The sequence below is a fragment of the Natator depressus genome, chromosome 2, assembly GCF_965152275.1.
Source record: "Natator depressus isolate rNatDep1 chromosome 2, rNatDep2.hap1, whole genome shotgun sequence".
NCBI classification, from domain to species: Eukaryota; Metazoa; Chordata; order Testudines; family Cheloniidae; genus Natator; species Natator depressus.
This window is the reverse complement of record NC_134235.1, coordinates 256,268,088-256,282,958: the sequence shown is the minus strand read 5'-3', so window position 1 is coordinate 256,282,958 and position 14,871 is coordinate 256,268,088. Positions and strand designations below refer to the sequence as shown.

General features: G+C 46.4%; 1 protein-coding gene across 3 annotated transcripts in view; it reads left to right on the top strand.

The window, feature by feature from the left end:
• Window positions 1-14,871, top strand: part of GJC2 (gap junction protein gamma 2) — a 111,283-nt gene that overhangs the window by 23,783 nt on the left and 72,629 nt on the right. For all 3 annotated transcript variants that reach the window (XM_074946425.1, XM_074946422.1, XM_074946423.1), the window contains one exon: window positions 9,834-9,934. The gene's annotated coding sequence lies outside the window, so the exon portion shown is untranslated. The remainder of the gene's footprint in view (window positions 1-9,833; window positions 9,935-14,871) is intronic.

Below are 14,871 nucleotides of genomic sequence, written 5' to 3'. Positions count from 1 at the left end.
CCCACGTGAAGCTGCCCTCCAAGCCCCTCTCCTTCCCCCTCCCTCCTGGGTGGAGCTGCCCCCCTCCAGCCCCTCTCCTTCTCCCTGCCTCACGGAGCTGGGTCCCCCCCCAGCCCCTCTCCTTCCGCCTCTCTCCCATGCAGAACTGCCCCTCTCTTTCCCCCCGTTTTACACATGGGTATAGTGAAACACGCAGAGGTTAAGTGAATTGCCTACAGCCAAGCACAAAGTGAATCAATTATCACTGCTAGTTAGAGAACTCAAGAGTCCTGACTCCCAGTCTCCAACACTTGCCAATAGACAACACTGTTTTAATAGAAAACCTCATGTCTCAGCTATTACAATATTTGGCCCTTAGGCAGAGTTCTCTGGCATAACGCTGTGTTATGTGCACAGACAGCTGCAGCTGTCTACACTCACTCACCTGAAACTATAGGCTCCAAAACTACTGTCACAAGGATCGGCAAGGTTATTAATTCAAAACCACACAATTTATCGACAAGACGAAACTTTAAGATAGCCACATTTTTAGTGCATTGAACCATTTATTTTCACTGATATTTATTTCCATGCCTCCTGGGCAGCTGTGGAGAGCCCCGGACACTCCACCTGTCCTGGGCGAGGAGCCAGGGTGCCCGAGACCAGCCCCTGGCCCGTGTCCCTGCCCTCCAGGACAAGTCGTCCAGGACAGGTGGAGGGTTCAGGGCTCCCCACAGCAGCCCCGGCTCCCCAGGCAGCTCTTACCATGGGCCGACTTCCGGCCAGGCCAGGAGGCAGGGCCATGGGGGGAAAGAGAGGAGCAGGGGGTGGGGCCATGTGGGGGGTGTGGGGGTCTCCCCAATGTCCTTTGTGCCCAGGGCCCCAATAAATCTTAACCCGTCTCTGTCTACAAGCTGCCGTCAGGTGCTAATCTAAAGTTTCTGTTCAGTCCTGGTGCAGGCAAAACTCCCACTGAATTCATGGAGTTTACATCAGTGTAAACAAGAGCAGGATGGGACCTTGACTTCAGTGGAGTTTTCATAAGAGGCTGAGTAAAGCTCTCAGAATCTGGTCTGTACATTTGTGTTTTCCGGCCTCGGCTGTGTCTGTTTTGGGGACACATTTCAAATCAACAGGAGTTTTCCCCTCCGTTCAGGATTGAGCCCTTCATGTGGATTTAGTGTTATTTATTTTTGGCAGTGGTGGAAAACCTAGTAATCTTGATTAGCAGGCAGTGCTGCACCAAATTGATCCTGGCCCCCCATGGCGACTACCCCTAGCTGCCAGGCACTTCATCGGATAATTAAAGTTCATCTGCAATTTCTTTCACAGCCTTGCATGTGCTGTGTCCACCAGCTGTGCAGCGATTCTAATCAGGACACCTTTTTTATACGATTTGTTTAGTTAGGAAGTTTTTATAGGGTTACAAATCCTTGTAATGTATATATCAGCAACAAAAGAATCATTACAACAGCGAGGTTTTGTTTAAAGACATTATACAATAATATAGTCATCACCTCTCTGTTTAACATGGTGTTACCCTATTACAGTATAAGCATCATTACAACACCCATGACATGTTGTTCCTAGTGATTTTGTTAAACTGAGTGAACTCTCTAATTACACATATTTAATAGTCCAGGCATGTGTATCAAATGCTAATATTCACAAAAATTGGACAGGTGTGCTGGTTGGTTTGTTTGCAGGTGAATATTCTCTGTCTGAGTGTTGAATAAATGAGATACAAGGTAGGCAAGATAATTATTGGACCAACAGCTGTTGGTAGAAGGTGCAAGCTTTCAAGCTACTGAGAGCTCTTCTTCAGATCTGGGGAAGAAAGCAGAGTGTCTGAGTGCTTGTCTACACTTAAAACACAACAGTGGCATAGCTGCGCAGCTGAAATGCTTCAGTGTCGACATTACCTGCACCAAAGGGAGGGAGTCTCTCATCTGTGTACGTATTCCACCTCTCCAAGAGGCGGTAGCTAGATTGATGGGAGAATTCTTCCATCGACCTAGTGCTGTCTATACCAGGGGTTAGGCCAGTTTAACTGCATTGCTCAGAGGTGTTGATTTTTTCACACCCCTGAGCGCTGTAACTATCAAATGTCCTAGTGTAGACCAGGCCTTAGATCAGATTAACTACGCCACTCAGGGGTATGGATTTTTCATACTCCTGAGCAACGTAGTGATGCCGACCTAATTTCCTAGTGTACATGAGTCTTGAGATAAATACAGGTTGGGACAGATTGTTAAGCAGAAGGGTTAATGTGGGAGGTGGTCACTTGAAATGAAATGGGTAATTGGGGGTTAGATTGTTATGCATAAAGGGTCTGAAGTGGACAGTTAACGGTAGCAGGCTTTGGGGCATGTTACAAATTGTTGTAATGAGCCATAACACCAGTGTCTCTGTTATGTCCATGGCAGAGTTATACATTTAAGTTCCCAGGCTTGCCTTCTCTGAAGGTGTTGTGCAGGTTTCCCCTGAGGACAAGTATGGAAAGATCAGATATGGAGTGATCACTTTGTGAAAAGTGTTTGCCCACGAACGATCTGGTGTTTTTGTCGTTTATCATTTTTCTGCGAACAACATATTGAATAAATGGTAACCAAATAGCTAAGTATGTATTGGTCCTCTGTCTATTTTGCTGGGTACCTTTTTGGTGGCAGGCCACATCTTTAAGGCTGGTTAATGGCAAAATAATCCAACAGCGCTGTTCACAGTGGCTAAATTCCATGACTGCGTTGTTTCATTGTGTAGAAGGGGATCATTTTAAAGCTATCCAGAGTGTGCACTGGGACACTTCCCTTTGGCCAGGAGTATGATCTAACATATTTTATCGATTTGATATCGGATTGCTAATTATGTTGTGACATGGTAGGCTGCCCTGCAGAGGCCAGCAAGCAATTATACTTCCAGTGATCTGACCCAGTGCATATGCACTGATTTATTTAAACACTCGGTGGACGTGACCTTCGCTTGTGTTTGGGTTTATCCAGTGCTGGGGATCGGGGGGACAGCTTAGCTTATGCTAGTGGTGTCTGTAAATGAAAAGTGACATGAGCTGCAATTCATTCACATGGCAGCCACATCTTGAATGTTCGTCTGGAAGGAGCATGTCCATGGGTGGAAAGGGGGTGCACCTTGCAGATCCTGGTGGATCTGCCGGATGGCAGGACTGTCCACCCCATGGCCCTGGACCAGCTCTGATGTTACCTCCTCCCCATCATCTCCCCTTCCGAGGCAGCATGGCTCTAGTGTACTGTTGGCAGCTGCCCTGCTCTTACAGGAGGTCCCATAGGGTGGGGTGGGCTGGAGGAGAAAATGATGTAAAGGTAATGCAACCTTGTGGCACAGTGTATGTCACCTCTGGCTCTGTCTTTGTGCATCCTTCCTCCCATACAGCTCCCTAGGATTAGAAGCGGGTCCAGGAAGAAGCAGATGCAAGGTGACAATCCCACCCCTTTATTGTAGAAAGGCCTCTGTCATAAATAAAAAGGGAAGGGTAACCACCTTTCTGTATACAGTGCTATAAAATCACTCCTGGCCAGAGGCAAAACCCTTTCACCTGTAAAGGGTTAAGAAGCTAAGATAATCTCGCTGGCACCTGACCAAAACGACCAATGAGGAGACAAGATACTTTCAAATCTGGGGCGGGGGGAAGGGTTTGTCTGTCTGTGTGATGCTTTTGCCGGGAACAGATCAGGAATGCAGCCTTACAACTGTTAGTTAGTAAGTAATCTAGCTAGAAATGTGTTAGATTTCCTTTTGTTTAATGGCTGGTAAAATAAGCTGTGCTGGATGGAATGTATATTCCTGTTTTTGTGTCTTTTTGTAACTTAAGGTTTTGCCTAGAGGGATTCTCTATGTTTTGAATCTGATTACCCTGTAAGGTATTTACCATCCTGATTTTACAGAGGTGATTCATTTACCTTTTCTTTAATTAAAATTCTTCTTTTAAGAACCTGATTGCTTTTTCATTGTTCTTAAGATCCAAGGGTTTGGGTCTGTGTTCACCTGTACAAATTGGTGAGGATTCTTATCAAGCCTTCCCCAGGAAAGGGGGTGTAGGGCTTGGGGGGATATTTTGGGGGAAGACGTCTCCAAGTGGGCTCTTTCCCTGGTCTTTGTGTAAGACGCTTGGTGGTGGCAGCATACGGTTCAAGGACAAGGCAAAGTTTGTACCTTGGGGAAGTTTTTAACCTAAGCTGATAAGAATAAGCTTAGGGGGTCTTTATTCCAGGTCCCCACATCTGTACCCTAAAGTTCAGAGTGGGGAAGGAACCTTGACAGCCTCCCTCAGAAAGCACTCTTCAGAAACCCCCTCTGCATCCTTGACTTCAAGGGAGACAACCCCGGCCATCTGAAGACTTGGACTTTGTGAGTTTTGCACTGGAAAATAGTTCATGGATGTTTATTGGTATCAACCATGTTGGCAAACCACCATTCACAAAGAATGGATGGAAAACACTGGGTATAAGCAATTGTGGGGTCAAGGCGCCATCTGGTCAGAACCTGCCATTCATGTTAGCGAAGAGATCCCTGCACCTATGGAGAAGAGTGGAAATAGATTACAACACCAAGCAGGGATTTGGATCAGTGCCTGACACACCCACCCTGGCAATAGGTGTTGGCTCTGGTGATTGAGCTTTGCTCACTTGCTGTTGAAAATGACTCACTCACTCCAGCCTTGTTGTGAGGGAGGTGGGAGTGACTCCCCAGAGAGAAGATGGTGGGTTTGGGCTGAACAGTCTGGAGAAAGGAACCCTAGGAGCAGCCAAGCCCGATGGGATGGCTCAAACTGGAATTTGTGCTGGATTATTGCTAGTTTCTTTGTTAACATTCAAATGTCAGCCAGCGCTGCTATATACAGAAAACCCCCTTTGCAGTTTTTTGTCCTTACGTGTGCATTATACGTGTATTTATTGTAAGCCAAGGCTATCGTCACTTTGAATGGAGGTGGCTAGTTTGTTTTTGGGCATTTGTTTTTTCAACAAAAAATCAAAACTTTCTGTGGAGAACAGACACTTTTCTCAAAAAACGCCCAAGTTGGTTAGTCAAATTGTTTAGTAGAAAAACCAGCAGGTTTATCAAAATATGACCAGCCCTGGAGGATATTTTGATGTGCGCCTGTCTGATGCCTTGGCACTAGAATTAGCCCTTGTTAATGCTGCTCTGATCAAGACAGAAGTGGACACTTAAAATATTATCACTGCTTTCTGACCCGAACAGCTAGCCAAAGTCTGTGGTCCCAACAGCATTCCAGTTGGGAATAGAAATTGACAATGGAGCCTGGTATTTTCTTTGATGCAATCTTGTCGACTTACAAGGAATGTACAAAGTCCTGCTTCTCTGAATGCTGCAGAAATCAAAACAGAGGTGAACATCTTTGCTTACAGCCTCTGTAGTCAGCACCTGACCCCGAAGTCCTTTCTCTAGCTTCTGCAGGCTCATGCACTGGGCTTGTTCAGGCTGTCCCCACATCTCTCCCAGTCTGCCTTCCTTCAGCTTGTTCAGTATCTCTGATACTGACCTGATCCATAACAATGTTTAGCCTAACCCACTGCAATGGGGTTTATTAATAGGACAGAGTCTTTCAAGCCACTGGTTGAAAATCCATCCCAAGAGAGTGATGAGCCAAGGCTGTTAACATTTCGTTGCTGTTCAGGGGTTTGTATGCACTCAGCTTAGTTGCCATTGCCGAGTCTTCATTAAGCAGTGTTCCCACATCTCTGAAAACAATCACCAGCCAGCTGGCACTTGCTGGAGTCTCAGCTGGGAGGCCATGGACTGATCGGGCAATAGAGCAAGCTACCTTCTTACTCATAGAGGCTGTGCTTTCAGGTCAGGCCTGAGGCACGCGGTTGGAAGCATACAGGGGAAGCTTGCGTTGTGTCCTGGGGAGAAATGGAGGATTTCCTTTGCTCTAGAATGGGAGTGTGAAATGCTTCGTGCAGTGGCTGATCTGCTAATTCTAATGACGCAGGACCCTGTTTGCATTGAAACAAAGGAAATCAAAAGGGCAAACTGAGCTATGCAGCTTCACCAAGTCCCACAGATGTGAACGGAGGCAAGTGAACAGTGTTGAGGATAGCCAGCCTACACCTGAATTAAAGAGCATGGCAAGCGCTCCTTGTCTCCTTGGAAGCCGGGTACACTTGGGACACATCTTCGTGTGGAACTGTCGTTTCTCTAAGTTTTTCTTTCCGTTCCCCTGGAAGAGAAACATCAGCCCCAGAGCTGCTGCCATGGCCATTTAGAGCCCACTCACTTTGGTTCTCCTAGGGCTGCTGCTGCTCCTGTGGCTTGAGGATTAATCTGTCTTTACACTGCAGAGCCACAGGTATGAAGCCGATCGTCTGCTTAAGTGACCGAAGTGCTGATGAGACCTGAATGCTATCAGCTGCTGGCCAGAATTTGGGCACTGGAAGACTGGGCCAGGACTTTCTGTGTGGGACAGGACCTGGCGCAGCGGGAGCTTTGAAGTGTGACATGGGAGAATTGAAACAGCTCTTCAGGAAGTCATGGAGCTAGTGCTGATCTGGCTGGGTTAAGGGAAACAAAGTGTTAAATGTTTTGGCACACGTTCAGCCTAGTCATGTTTGTTTTAGGCAGAATTTGGAGAAAAGGGGTGAAAAGGGCAAAAAGTTACTGCAGGGCTCCAAGAAAAAAATACATGAGGCAAAAATACCAAGACCGCTAAGTACAAATAAACAGGCTGGACTCGGCCAGAATAGATCACAAGACCAATGCTGTTCCCTCTGACTTGGATACAGTCAAACAGATTTCCACCCTTGTACTAGACGTGCTGAGATCTGTGGTTTTAAGGGTCTTGTGTTATTGACACTGCCTTAGAACATGGACAGCTATTGCTGTGGCATGAGTCTGGCTGCTAGTTGAGTAGGACATTATCTGAAGAGCACCCCGCTCCGGTGCTCCATAATCTGTTCTGAGCACCACCAAATGGGATGCCAGGTGTTGGCTTTAACCAATGAAGCCCTAAATGGTTTGGGACTTGGTTTACCTTGGGGGCCGCCGATGGAGCCATCCCCCTCCCCCCGCACCTTCAGGTGGGTGTTCAGCCCACATGGGTCTCTACCCGCTTCTCTGGGCTGGCCAGCGGGCACCCAAAGCTGTCCTCGGCCATGAAGATCTTGGTGTCTCCTGTCTCCTTCTCCAGCCCCATGGTGGCTCCGCTCATGCGCTGCCTCCGGGGTGCCCGGGGCTCTGCGGGCTCCGCTGCTGCCCTGAAGAAGTGGGCAGAGACCCACCTGGGCTGAACACCCACCTGAGTGCCCCGCTGCCTCCACGGGCTAATCTCTGCTCGCCTCCCCTGGCCGCTGGGTCCTTGCGAAGCAGGCGGCTGCAGCCCCTGTGGCTGAGCTCAGGCACCTCCTTGTCTCCCCAGGAGCCCGGGAGGTTCTGTGCTTCTAACAATATGTTTTAACATAAGTGGTGCAGGGTGGCAGCGGAGCCCTGCATAAAACGTGGGGGTGCTGCAGCACCTCCTGCACCCAGGGCCGCTGTTGGGGGTGCGGGAAGCAAACGGGGCAGCTGCCCCAGGGCCTGGCGATTTAAAATGGCCCGGGGCTCCTGGCCCCTGCCATTACTACTGCAGCTGGAGCCCTGGGCCCTTTAAATCACTGCCAGAGCCCTGGGGGCGCAGCCCGGCCAGCACTGAAGCCCTGGCTGGGGGAGGCTAGCCTCCAGCCCTGCTTCTTCTGGCCGAGGCCCCGCCCCTTCCAGGGGCCCAGAGCCAGCCCCCACACCTTGCCCAGGGGCCGGCAATTCTGTTGGAACCCTGCCCACACCCCTAGTTCCCTTGCCTATGGTCCCAGCTGCCACCCCATGGCCTGTGTCCAGGTCTGGACCTGCACCTGGGGTGGACAAGGGTCTGATTTTATTTTTCTTGGCTGGGTCCTGGGGGTGGGGGGGAGGGCACGAAAATGAAGCTGCACACAGGGCCCCACTAACTCTAAAACCACCACTGAGTCCCAGTGATTGGAGTAAAATATTCCTAGATTATAAAACCAGCAGGGGCCATTCTGACCATCTGGTGTAAGCGCCTGCATAACACAGTGTGACATGCCCCTGGGTACAATCTGGACTGTTGAACAGCTGTGTCCTCTCAACCCTTCAACCTGGGGTGCCTTTCACACTGCTTCACTGTGAGAATAACCACTCTTGGTCTGTTTACACACCGCCTGTAGCATGCAAAATCACTCCTACCTGAATTATATAACTGCTTCTAGCCACCCACTCCTGAATTACACTGCAGAGTGACACCAGCAAATTCCCAGTCCCAGACATATCCCCAGAAGAGTGCATCTTGTACTGCCTAGCTCTTTCCTTCTGTTTTCCTGCAGTAAAAGCTCATAGAAAGTCCATTGTTTCATTAATAGAAAATTATATGCACAAACCCTGTTATCTCAAATGGAAGTTCCAGACACTTCAGTCCAAACACACACTAGTTTAGATAAAACAAGTTTATTAACTACAGAGAGATAGATTTTAAGTGACTACAAGTAATGAGGCATAAAAGTCAGAATTGGTTACAAAGAAGTAAAAGGTAAAACACAAACTAATACCTAACTTATCAAGCTAAGTGGACTTAAAGCAAAAAGATTTTTCTCACCACAGGATCACAGCAGTCTGGCTGGATATTTCAGGCAAGACCTCTCCCCCAATTCGATGATGCTCCTTTTATCTTTCAAATGTTGTTGATGCCATGAGTAGAGATGAAGGGAAAGAGCTGATTTGTATCCTCTGCTCCTCATTTTTATATCTTTCTCTCCTCTCTGAGAATCATCTCCAGCTGGGGGTCAGATGACAGCAAGTCTGTCTGCCAAGGTGTAACTTTCTCACTCACACCCTTCTTCCTGCCAAAGGCTGCTTAACTGGGTGATTGTCCAATTGATTTTGTTGCCACCTGGCTGAGGCATCAGTTTGCTCTTTTCTCTGAGGAACTGGTTTGTGCCAGCTTTTCTAAACATGGAGCATGTCTCAGTAATGTTATACAGTAGAATCTTATAACTTTACATACAATGTTGCCACACATGTTTTACCAGGACAATAATGATCAGCAAATTATGAATTTTCAAATGATACCTCACAATGCCTACTCTGTATACAACTTATCATAGTCTTGTAAAACTGGTGAACATAAGGGTACAGTCTGTCACATACTGTCCCCAGAATCTCACCCAGTAATCCCTAGTCAAGCCCATAACTTCTGTGTGAGCTAGAATATGTCTTTTAGAAAAACATCCAGTCTTGAGTTAAAGACCTAGTGACAGAGAATCCACCACACCCCTAGTTAAATTGATTCAATGGTTAATTACCCTCACTTAAAAACGTGCACCTTATTTCTAGTCTGGAGTTGTCTAGCTGCTCTCTTCTTATGAATGGGAGTATGGGTTTCAGAATCTGACTCCTACCAAACCAGGGTAGAGCTGGGAGTAAAAACCAGATGTCCTGTCCTTCTCCTTTGTCTTCGCTCCACAATACATATATTGAGTTTTTATAACATTCTCTGCAGGTCATTTGACAGAAGTGCAAGAAGGATATTCTTTTACTGGTGCCCAGCCTTTGTGTTTTGTTATGGTGCCTTTGTAGTAGCTGCCCATGATCACATGCCCATGGGGTGGTATCTCTGTCAGGAAGAAGTGAATGAAGCAAGGGGCAAAACCTTTGATTGAAAAATGTGTACTATTCTTGGCAGTTCTGCAGATGGAACAATGAGACCCTTGAGAGCGGAATCTGAAATGATGCCTCATAGTGCTTGGTGGGGAGAGCTGCCTGCCTGAACCCAAAGAATGATGAATTGTCTTTCTTTCCTTTTTTTTTGTTTTTAGTACTGAAGCCACCAGCAGCAGCGATTTTGTCCAAACTTTCCGGCTATGCAGTGAAGATCTGCAGCTACGAAGCAGCTTTTTTTTTTTCCTCTCCGTGAAAGGTAGGGAACTCCTCATAATTCGGTTAATAATATACAGCTCAATGTGTATCACAGGCAGGAATAAAATACGATTTTCACAGCAAGGGGTCACCTCACACTTTAACCTTTGCCTTTGCGGGATTCCAAGGTGTTGACCCTTGTGATATGGACAAGATTGGGAAGAGTGAAACTCGGCTTACCTTCTGGTTTCCCTTATGCCAACTTTCAAAGTCTTTATGTTAAAGATGAGCTTCAGCTGTAGAATTGCGATGCCAGTCTGTGTTTTGAATACCCCCAAATTTGGATCTGCGGTATTGGTTCAGCCCATTAAAAAGATGAGGGTGGGTGGGAACTTGATCCAGATCTGAAATAGAACGTGGGTAAGATTTTCAAAAGTGCCTGAGTAATTTAGTAGCCTAACTCTGCTTGAAACTTAAAGCTTTACACATTTTTTACTGACGTCTGTTTGCAAAATTGAGATCTGGATCTGAATTTGGCTTTCAAACACGACAAGCAATTTTCTATGGAAAAAGATCATGGGTCTGGCTCCCCTACCCTGTATAGTCAGTACGTTTTCCATTTTCTTTCTCCCATGCATCAGCTGGGGCAAGAAACAAAGTTTTAAAAGCAGGAAGGCTGGATTGCAAAACCACAGGGGCAGGTGCGTGAAACTATTTTTAACTCCTCTTGTTAAGTTGACGAGGCTTCATATCAATGGTGCCATTTATAAACGAAAGGAATTTTGAAAATGTCCTTTTGAAACTTGGAGGTTTCAGTAACTTTGTTGAAGTTGAGCTGCAGAGCACAAAGAAACTGTGTGTGAGTGTGTGTGTGAGAGAGAGAGACTCACCTGTCGTATCACATCTTTAGGAGAGTAAGTTCACCAGGGCCTGGAATGTAAATGTACCTGTGCCACACATACCTGGCCTGGTTGGGGCTCTAGAGATATGTTTACAGCCTCCCAGCCCGGGCAGACAAACCGGCACTAGCTTCACTCGTGCAAGTGCGCTAAACGTAGCAGTGTGGCTGTTGCGACACTAGCCACTCGAGTCCAAGCTCGATTGACCCCTGGGTCTGTGCTTGGCTGGCTAGTCTGAACTACCACCTGTCCGGTAACATTCCCACTAGCTATTTTTAGCACGCTCGAGCGGAGCTAGCATGAGCTGTCTCCCTGGGCTGGGAAGCTCACTGCCAGTAGGGTGTAGACATACCCTAGGTGCTACTGTGATATCGATATGGCATTGCCAACCTCAGTCAGGAATCACGAGTCAGTCCCCACAAAAATCATGGCATTGGTTTAAAAATCACCTGGGCTGTTTAATCATCTATTTTGGGTAGTTTGTGTTTATCTTGAGGTTTTTGAGCCTTCAGGGTGCACTTGGTTTGCATTTATAAGCTTTTCTCCACCGTCATGAGGGCTAGAAATTTACTGTTTTTAAAAACATGCAAGCTGAGAGTCTCATGTAACCACATGACTCCAGGAGCTGAAGCTTTAAGAGAAACATTAATTCTCATGAGACCAGCAATAAAACTATGAGGTGGACTGGCAACACTGCATAGATGGTGATAACCACGAGGTTACGGCATATTAGTTATACCAGTTATTCAGTCTGCATTTGTTGTAATGTCAAGGTGCAGAATAACTCTACCAGCTTAGGGGTATTTTTAAAAAAGAGAATTTCAGGTGCTCAGTCAATTACTCAGTGGCTTTTTGGAAATCATAGAATCATAGAATATCAGGGCTTGAAAGGACCCCAGGAGGTCATCCAGTCCAACCCCCCGCTCAAAGCAGGACCAATCTCCAACTAAATCTATTTCAAGTTCCTATCTGGCCCCTATTACTGTCATATCTGAGCACCTCATGGTCTTTAATGTGTTTATCCACAGCATAGTGTGGTAGGGCAGTGCTATTATCCCAGTTTTACAAATGGGAAACTGAGGCACAGCAAGCCTAAGTGACTTGTCCATGTGGTCACACAGGAAACCAGTGGCAGAGCAGGAGTTGAACCCAGGTCTCCCAAGACTAGTTCCCTAATCACTGGACCATCCTTCTCCCAGACAAAAACCCATTCTCTTTTCCTCTCCTCCCTTCCCCAGTTCCCCTTGGACCAAACATGGCTGCATAAGCCGCGGCTGCAAAAGGGAAAAAGTAGAGGGTGATTGTATTCATTTGGTCTTAGCTTGTCTTGCAGTACTGTGAAAATAAAACTAAAGGTCTCTAATGCGAGTGCTCATGCATTGGTTGGGAAAACCCTGCATTTGGATGCACAAAATTAGGTGTGCATACATATTTTTGCAGGTAGAACCTAGTCAATGGACCAGATCCTATGGTTCTGTTAGTGGGTAATGCTGCCTAATTGGGCCCAGTGTTTCTAAGGGGAAAGAAGGTGAAATTGGAGCTCTAGCCTTAGCAAATATGAACAGATGCATAACTTAACCTCCTTACTGGTAGTTCCTGCCTGAATCTCTTTGCAGTGATGGAATGTGGGCAGGTTCTTTAAAGAGCTGTTGCATCAGTGAGATGTAAAGCACCTTGAAAGGCTATGTACAGGTGAGGTAGAGCAAGCAGTGCATTTTGGGAATGCATTTCACTTTGGACTCCCATGCCAAGGGGATTATGCAGCACTGGTGTAGATACGTCCATTTGTGTTCCCAATGAGCCTGGTTCGCCACTGCCTTTCCCCCTGGGCAAAGTGGTGGTAAAATGCCACCATGCAATCTGGCTGGTGTTTTACATCTACTGTGCAGTGACTTAGCATAGTGTAAATGATTATGTGAGGAGGTGCAGAATGAGGTTCACATATGCAGTATTGGCAACTCTCATGTTGTTTGGTATTTTTTCATGAAACCCCAATTTTAGGAATCATACGGACAGATTTCAGCTTTCATGGAAAAAAAAAGTTTAGAAACTTTCTGGTTGCAGAGAAAAGTGTGAAAACATGACCCGCTAAAGCCTCAAAAACCAAAAGTCAAATAAAGAGAACCCAACTGTTTTAAAATTTATTTTAAATAACCTCATGAATTTTAAGATGATTTCATGATTGTTGAGAGTCCGAGCCATGATTTTGGAGCTCTTGGGTGGGCAGTTGCATACACTGAAGCACATTACGTATGTTTTCTCAAGCACTGACACAGCAAAGAACTTTGTTTTAATACATATCTTGGTGTGTTTTTAGGCTGATTTTTCTCTTTCACCAGTACAACTCTACTGACTCCAATGGAGTAAATTTTTATTTGCATCAATGTAAAAGGAGAACTGGGCCCATTTAGTAATAACTTTAAAAATAACATAGGGCCATACCCTTTGAGGCATGCTTAGCATTTATTTTGTCCTTCCTCAGGGAAAGAGAGCAGACCCTTAGTACGCCCTAAAGCAAATCCTGGAGGTCTCTATTTATCTTCAGAGTACTTAGGCAGAGCAGTGAGTACTATGTGCCTTATTTATAAATACTCCTGGGTCTCCGTTCGAGTTTCGTGTCTTTGCCTGTCTCTTTCTTACAAAGTTTAGTAAGAAACAGCCACGTGAAGTGCATGAATCCAACACAGGTGACTTAGATGGGTGGAGGGAGGGAATTTTCCTTCTGTCTTTGGGATTGGTCCCAGAATGCTTATGCTTTCTAGTTTGGGGGGGGGGGGGGGTGTTTGTGGCTTTGTCAGCTCTCTCTCCAAAGCAGAAATGAAAAAAAGACGTGCCCTGGCCCATGGCTTCTGTTCCAACGGACCAAGTTTCTGCTGCATCAAATCATCAGCAGTGAAGGGCGTGCTGTGGATAGGGCCAGATCCTGTGTTCTTTGAACATTCAGCCTCCCATTTCAATCACAGTGTTGGGTCATGCCTGTATATGCTTGGTTTTCCCTTATTTATTTCAAATTTCTAAAATTCCGCCCTATGGCTAAGGGCATAGTAACAGAACTGATTAAACACACTTGCAAATCTGTCCCTGTTCAGAGGCAAAAGAGAGAAGGACAGTCCCTAAAACAACTAGTCCTTCACCTCTCCCTTAGCCAGGCATACCCTTTTCACCCATTTGTCCATTTCATCCACTGGGTTTGTCTTTAACCAAGATTGGGTTGGGGCAGGACTGTCTCACAATTGGGTCCCTCTCCATCCTTTCTTATAATGCTGAAAAAAAGAGATGATGCTTTAAAGATTATCAAATTTGAGTCTGCTAGACCCAGGCACTCGCAGAAATCTGCTGTCTCTCATACAGGCAGCAGGCAGTGTCTTCTAATGGTTAGGAGCCCTGGCCTGGAAGTCACAAGGCCTGGCTTCTGTTTCTGGCTCTGCTACTCACCTCCTGTGTCACTCTGGGCAAATCACTTTGCAGCTGTTTTCCCACCCTTTGTCTGTCTTGTCTGTTTAGACTAAGAACTCTTTGGGGCAGAGACTAGCCCCTACAGATAGTGGAAGTTCATTGTTTAGCGGGCCTTTCTATTTGTCCGCAGGACGGGGGGAAGCTGCAGGGGTGCTGATGGTGGGAGTGCGCTGAGGGTTACATAGGCTACTCCCTTATGGGTATTTTGTAACCTTGTAGCTTTTTTAACCAAGTCAGATGTTTGCCCCCCATTCCACTGTGTACGGTTAGCTCCGTACTGCATCAGGGTTCACCAGGCTAGTCGGCAGATCTTATTATTAGTTAGCGCTTTTTTTGTTTGTTTGTTTTTTTGTTTCAAGGCATTGGCCTAATATTGCCGGAGATTTGGGTATGCCCAACCCCTTTGCATACCCCTATTCCCTCGTCCTTGGGAGCGACCCCTAGCATACCCTTCCTGGTTCCCGATGGTCCCTTTTGTAGCGCTCTCATTTGTATATGTAACTGCAGGTTTTATTGCCGCCATATAAGAGACCCGTTTTTTTTTTAATGGTGGGTCGCGGTCCAGAGTGAGTGGTTATTTGTTCCCCCAGGTTAGCTGGGCGATTATTTTGCCAAACTGCAAGTTTACCAGAGTAATACAGGG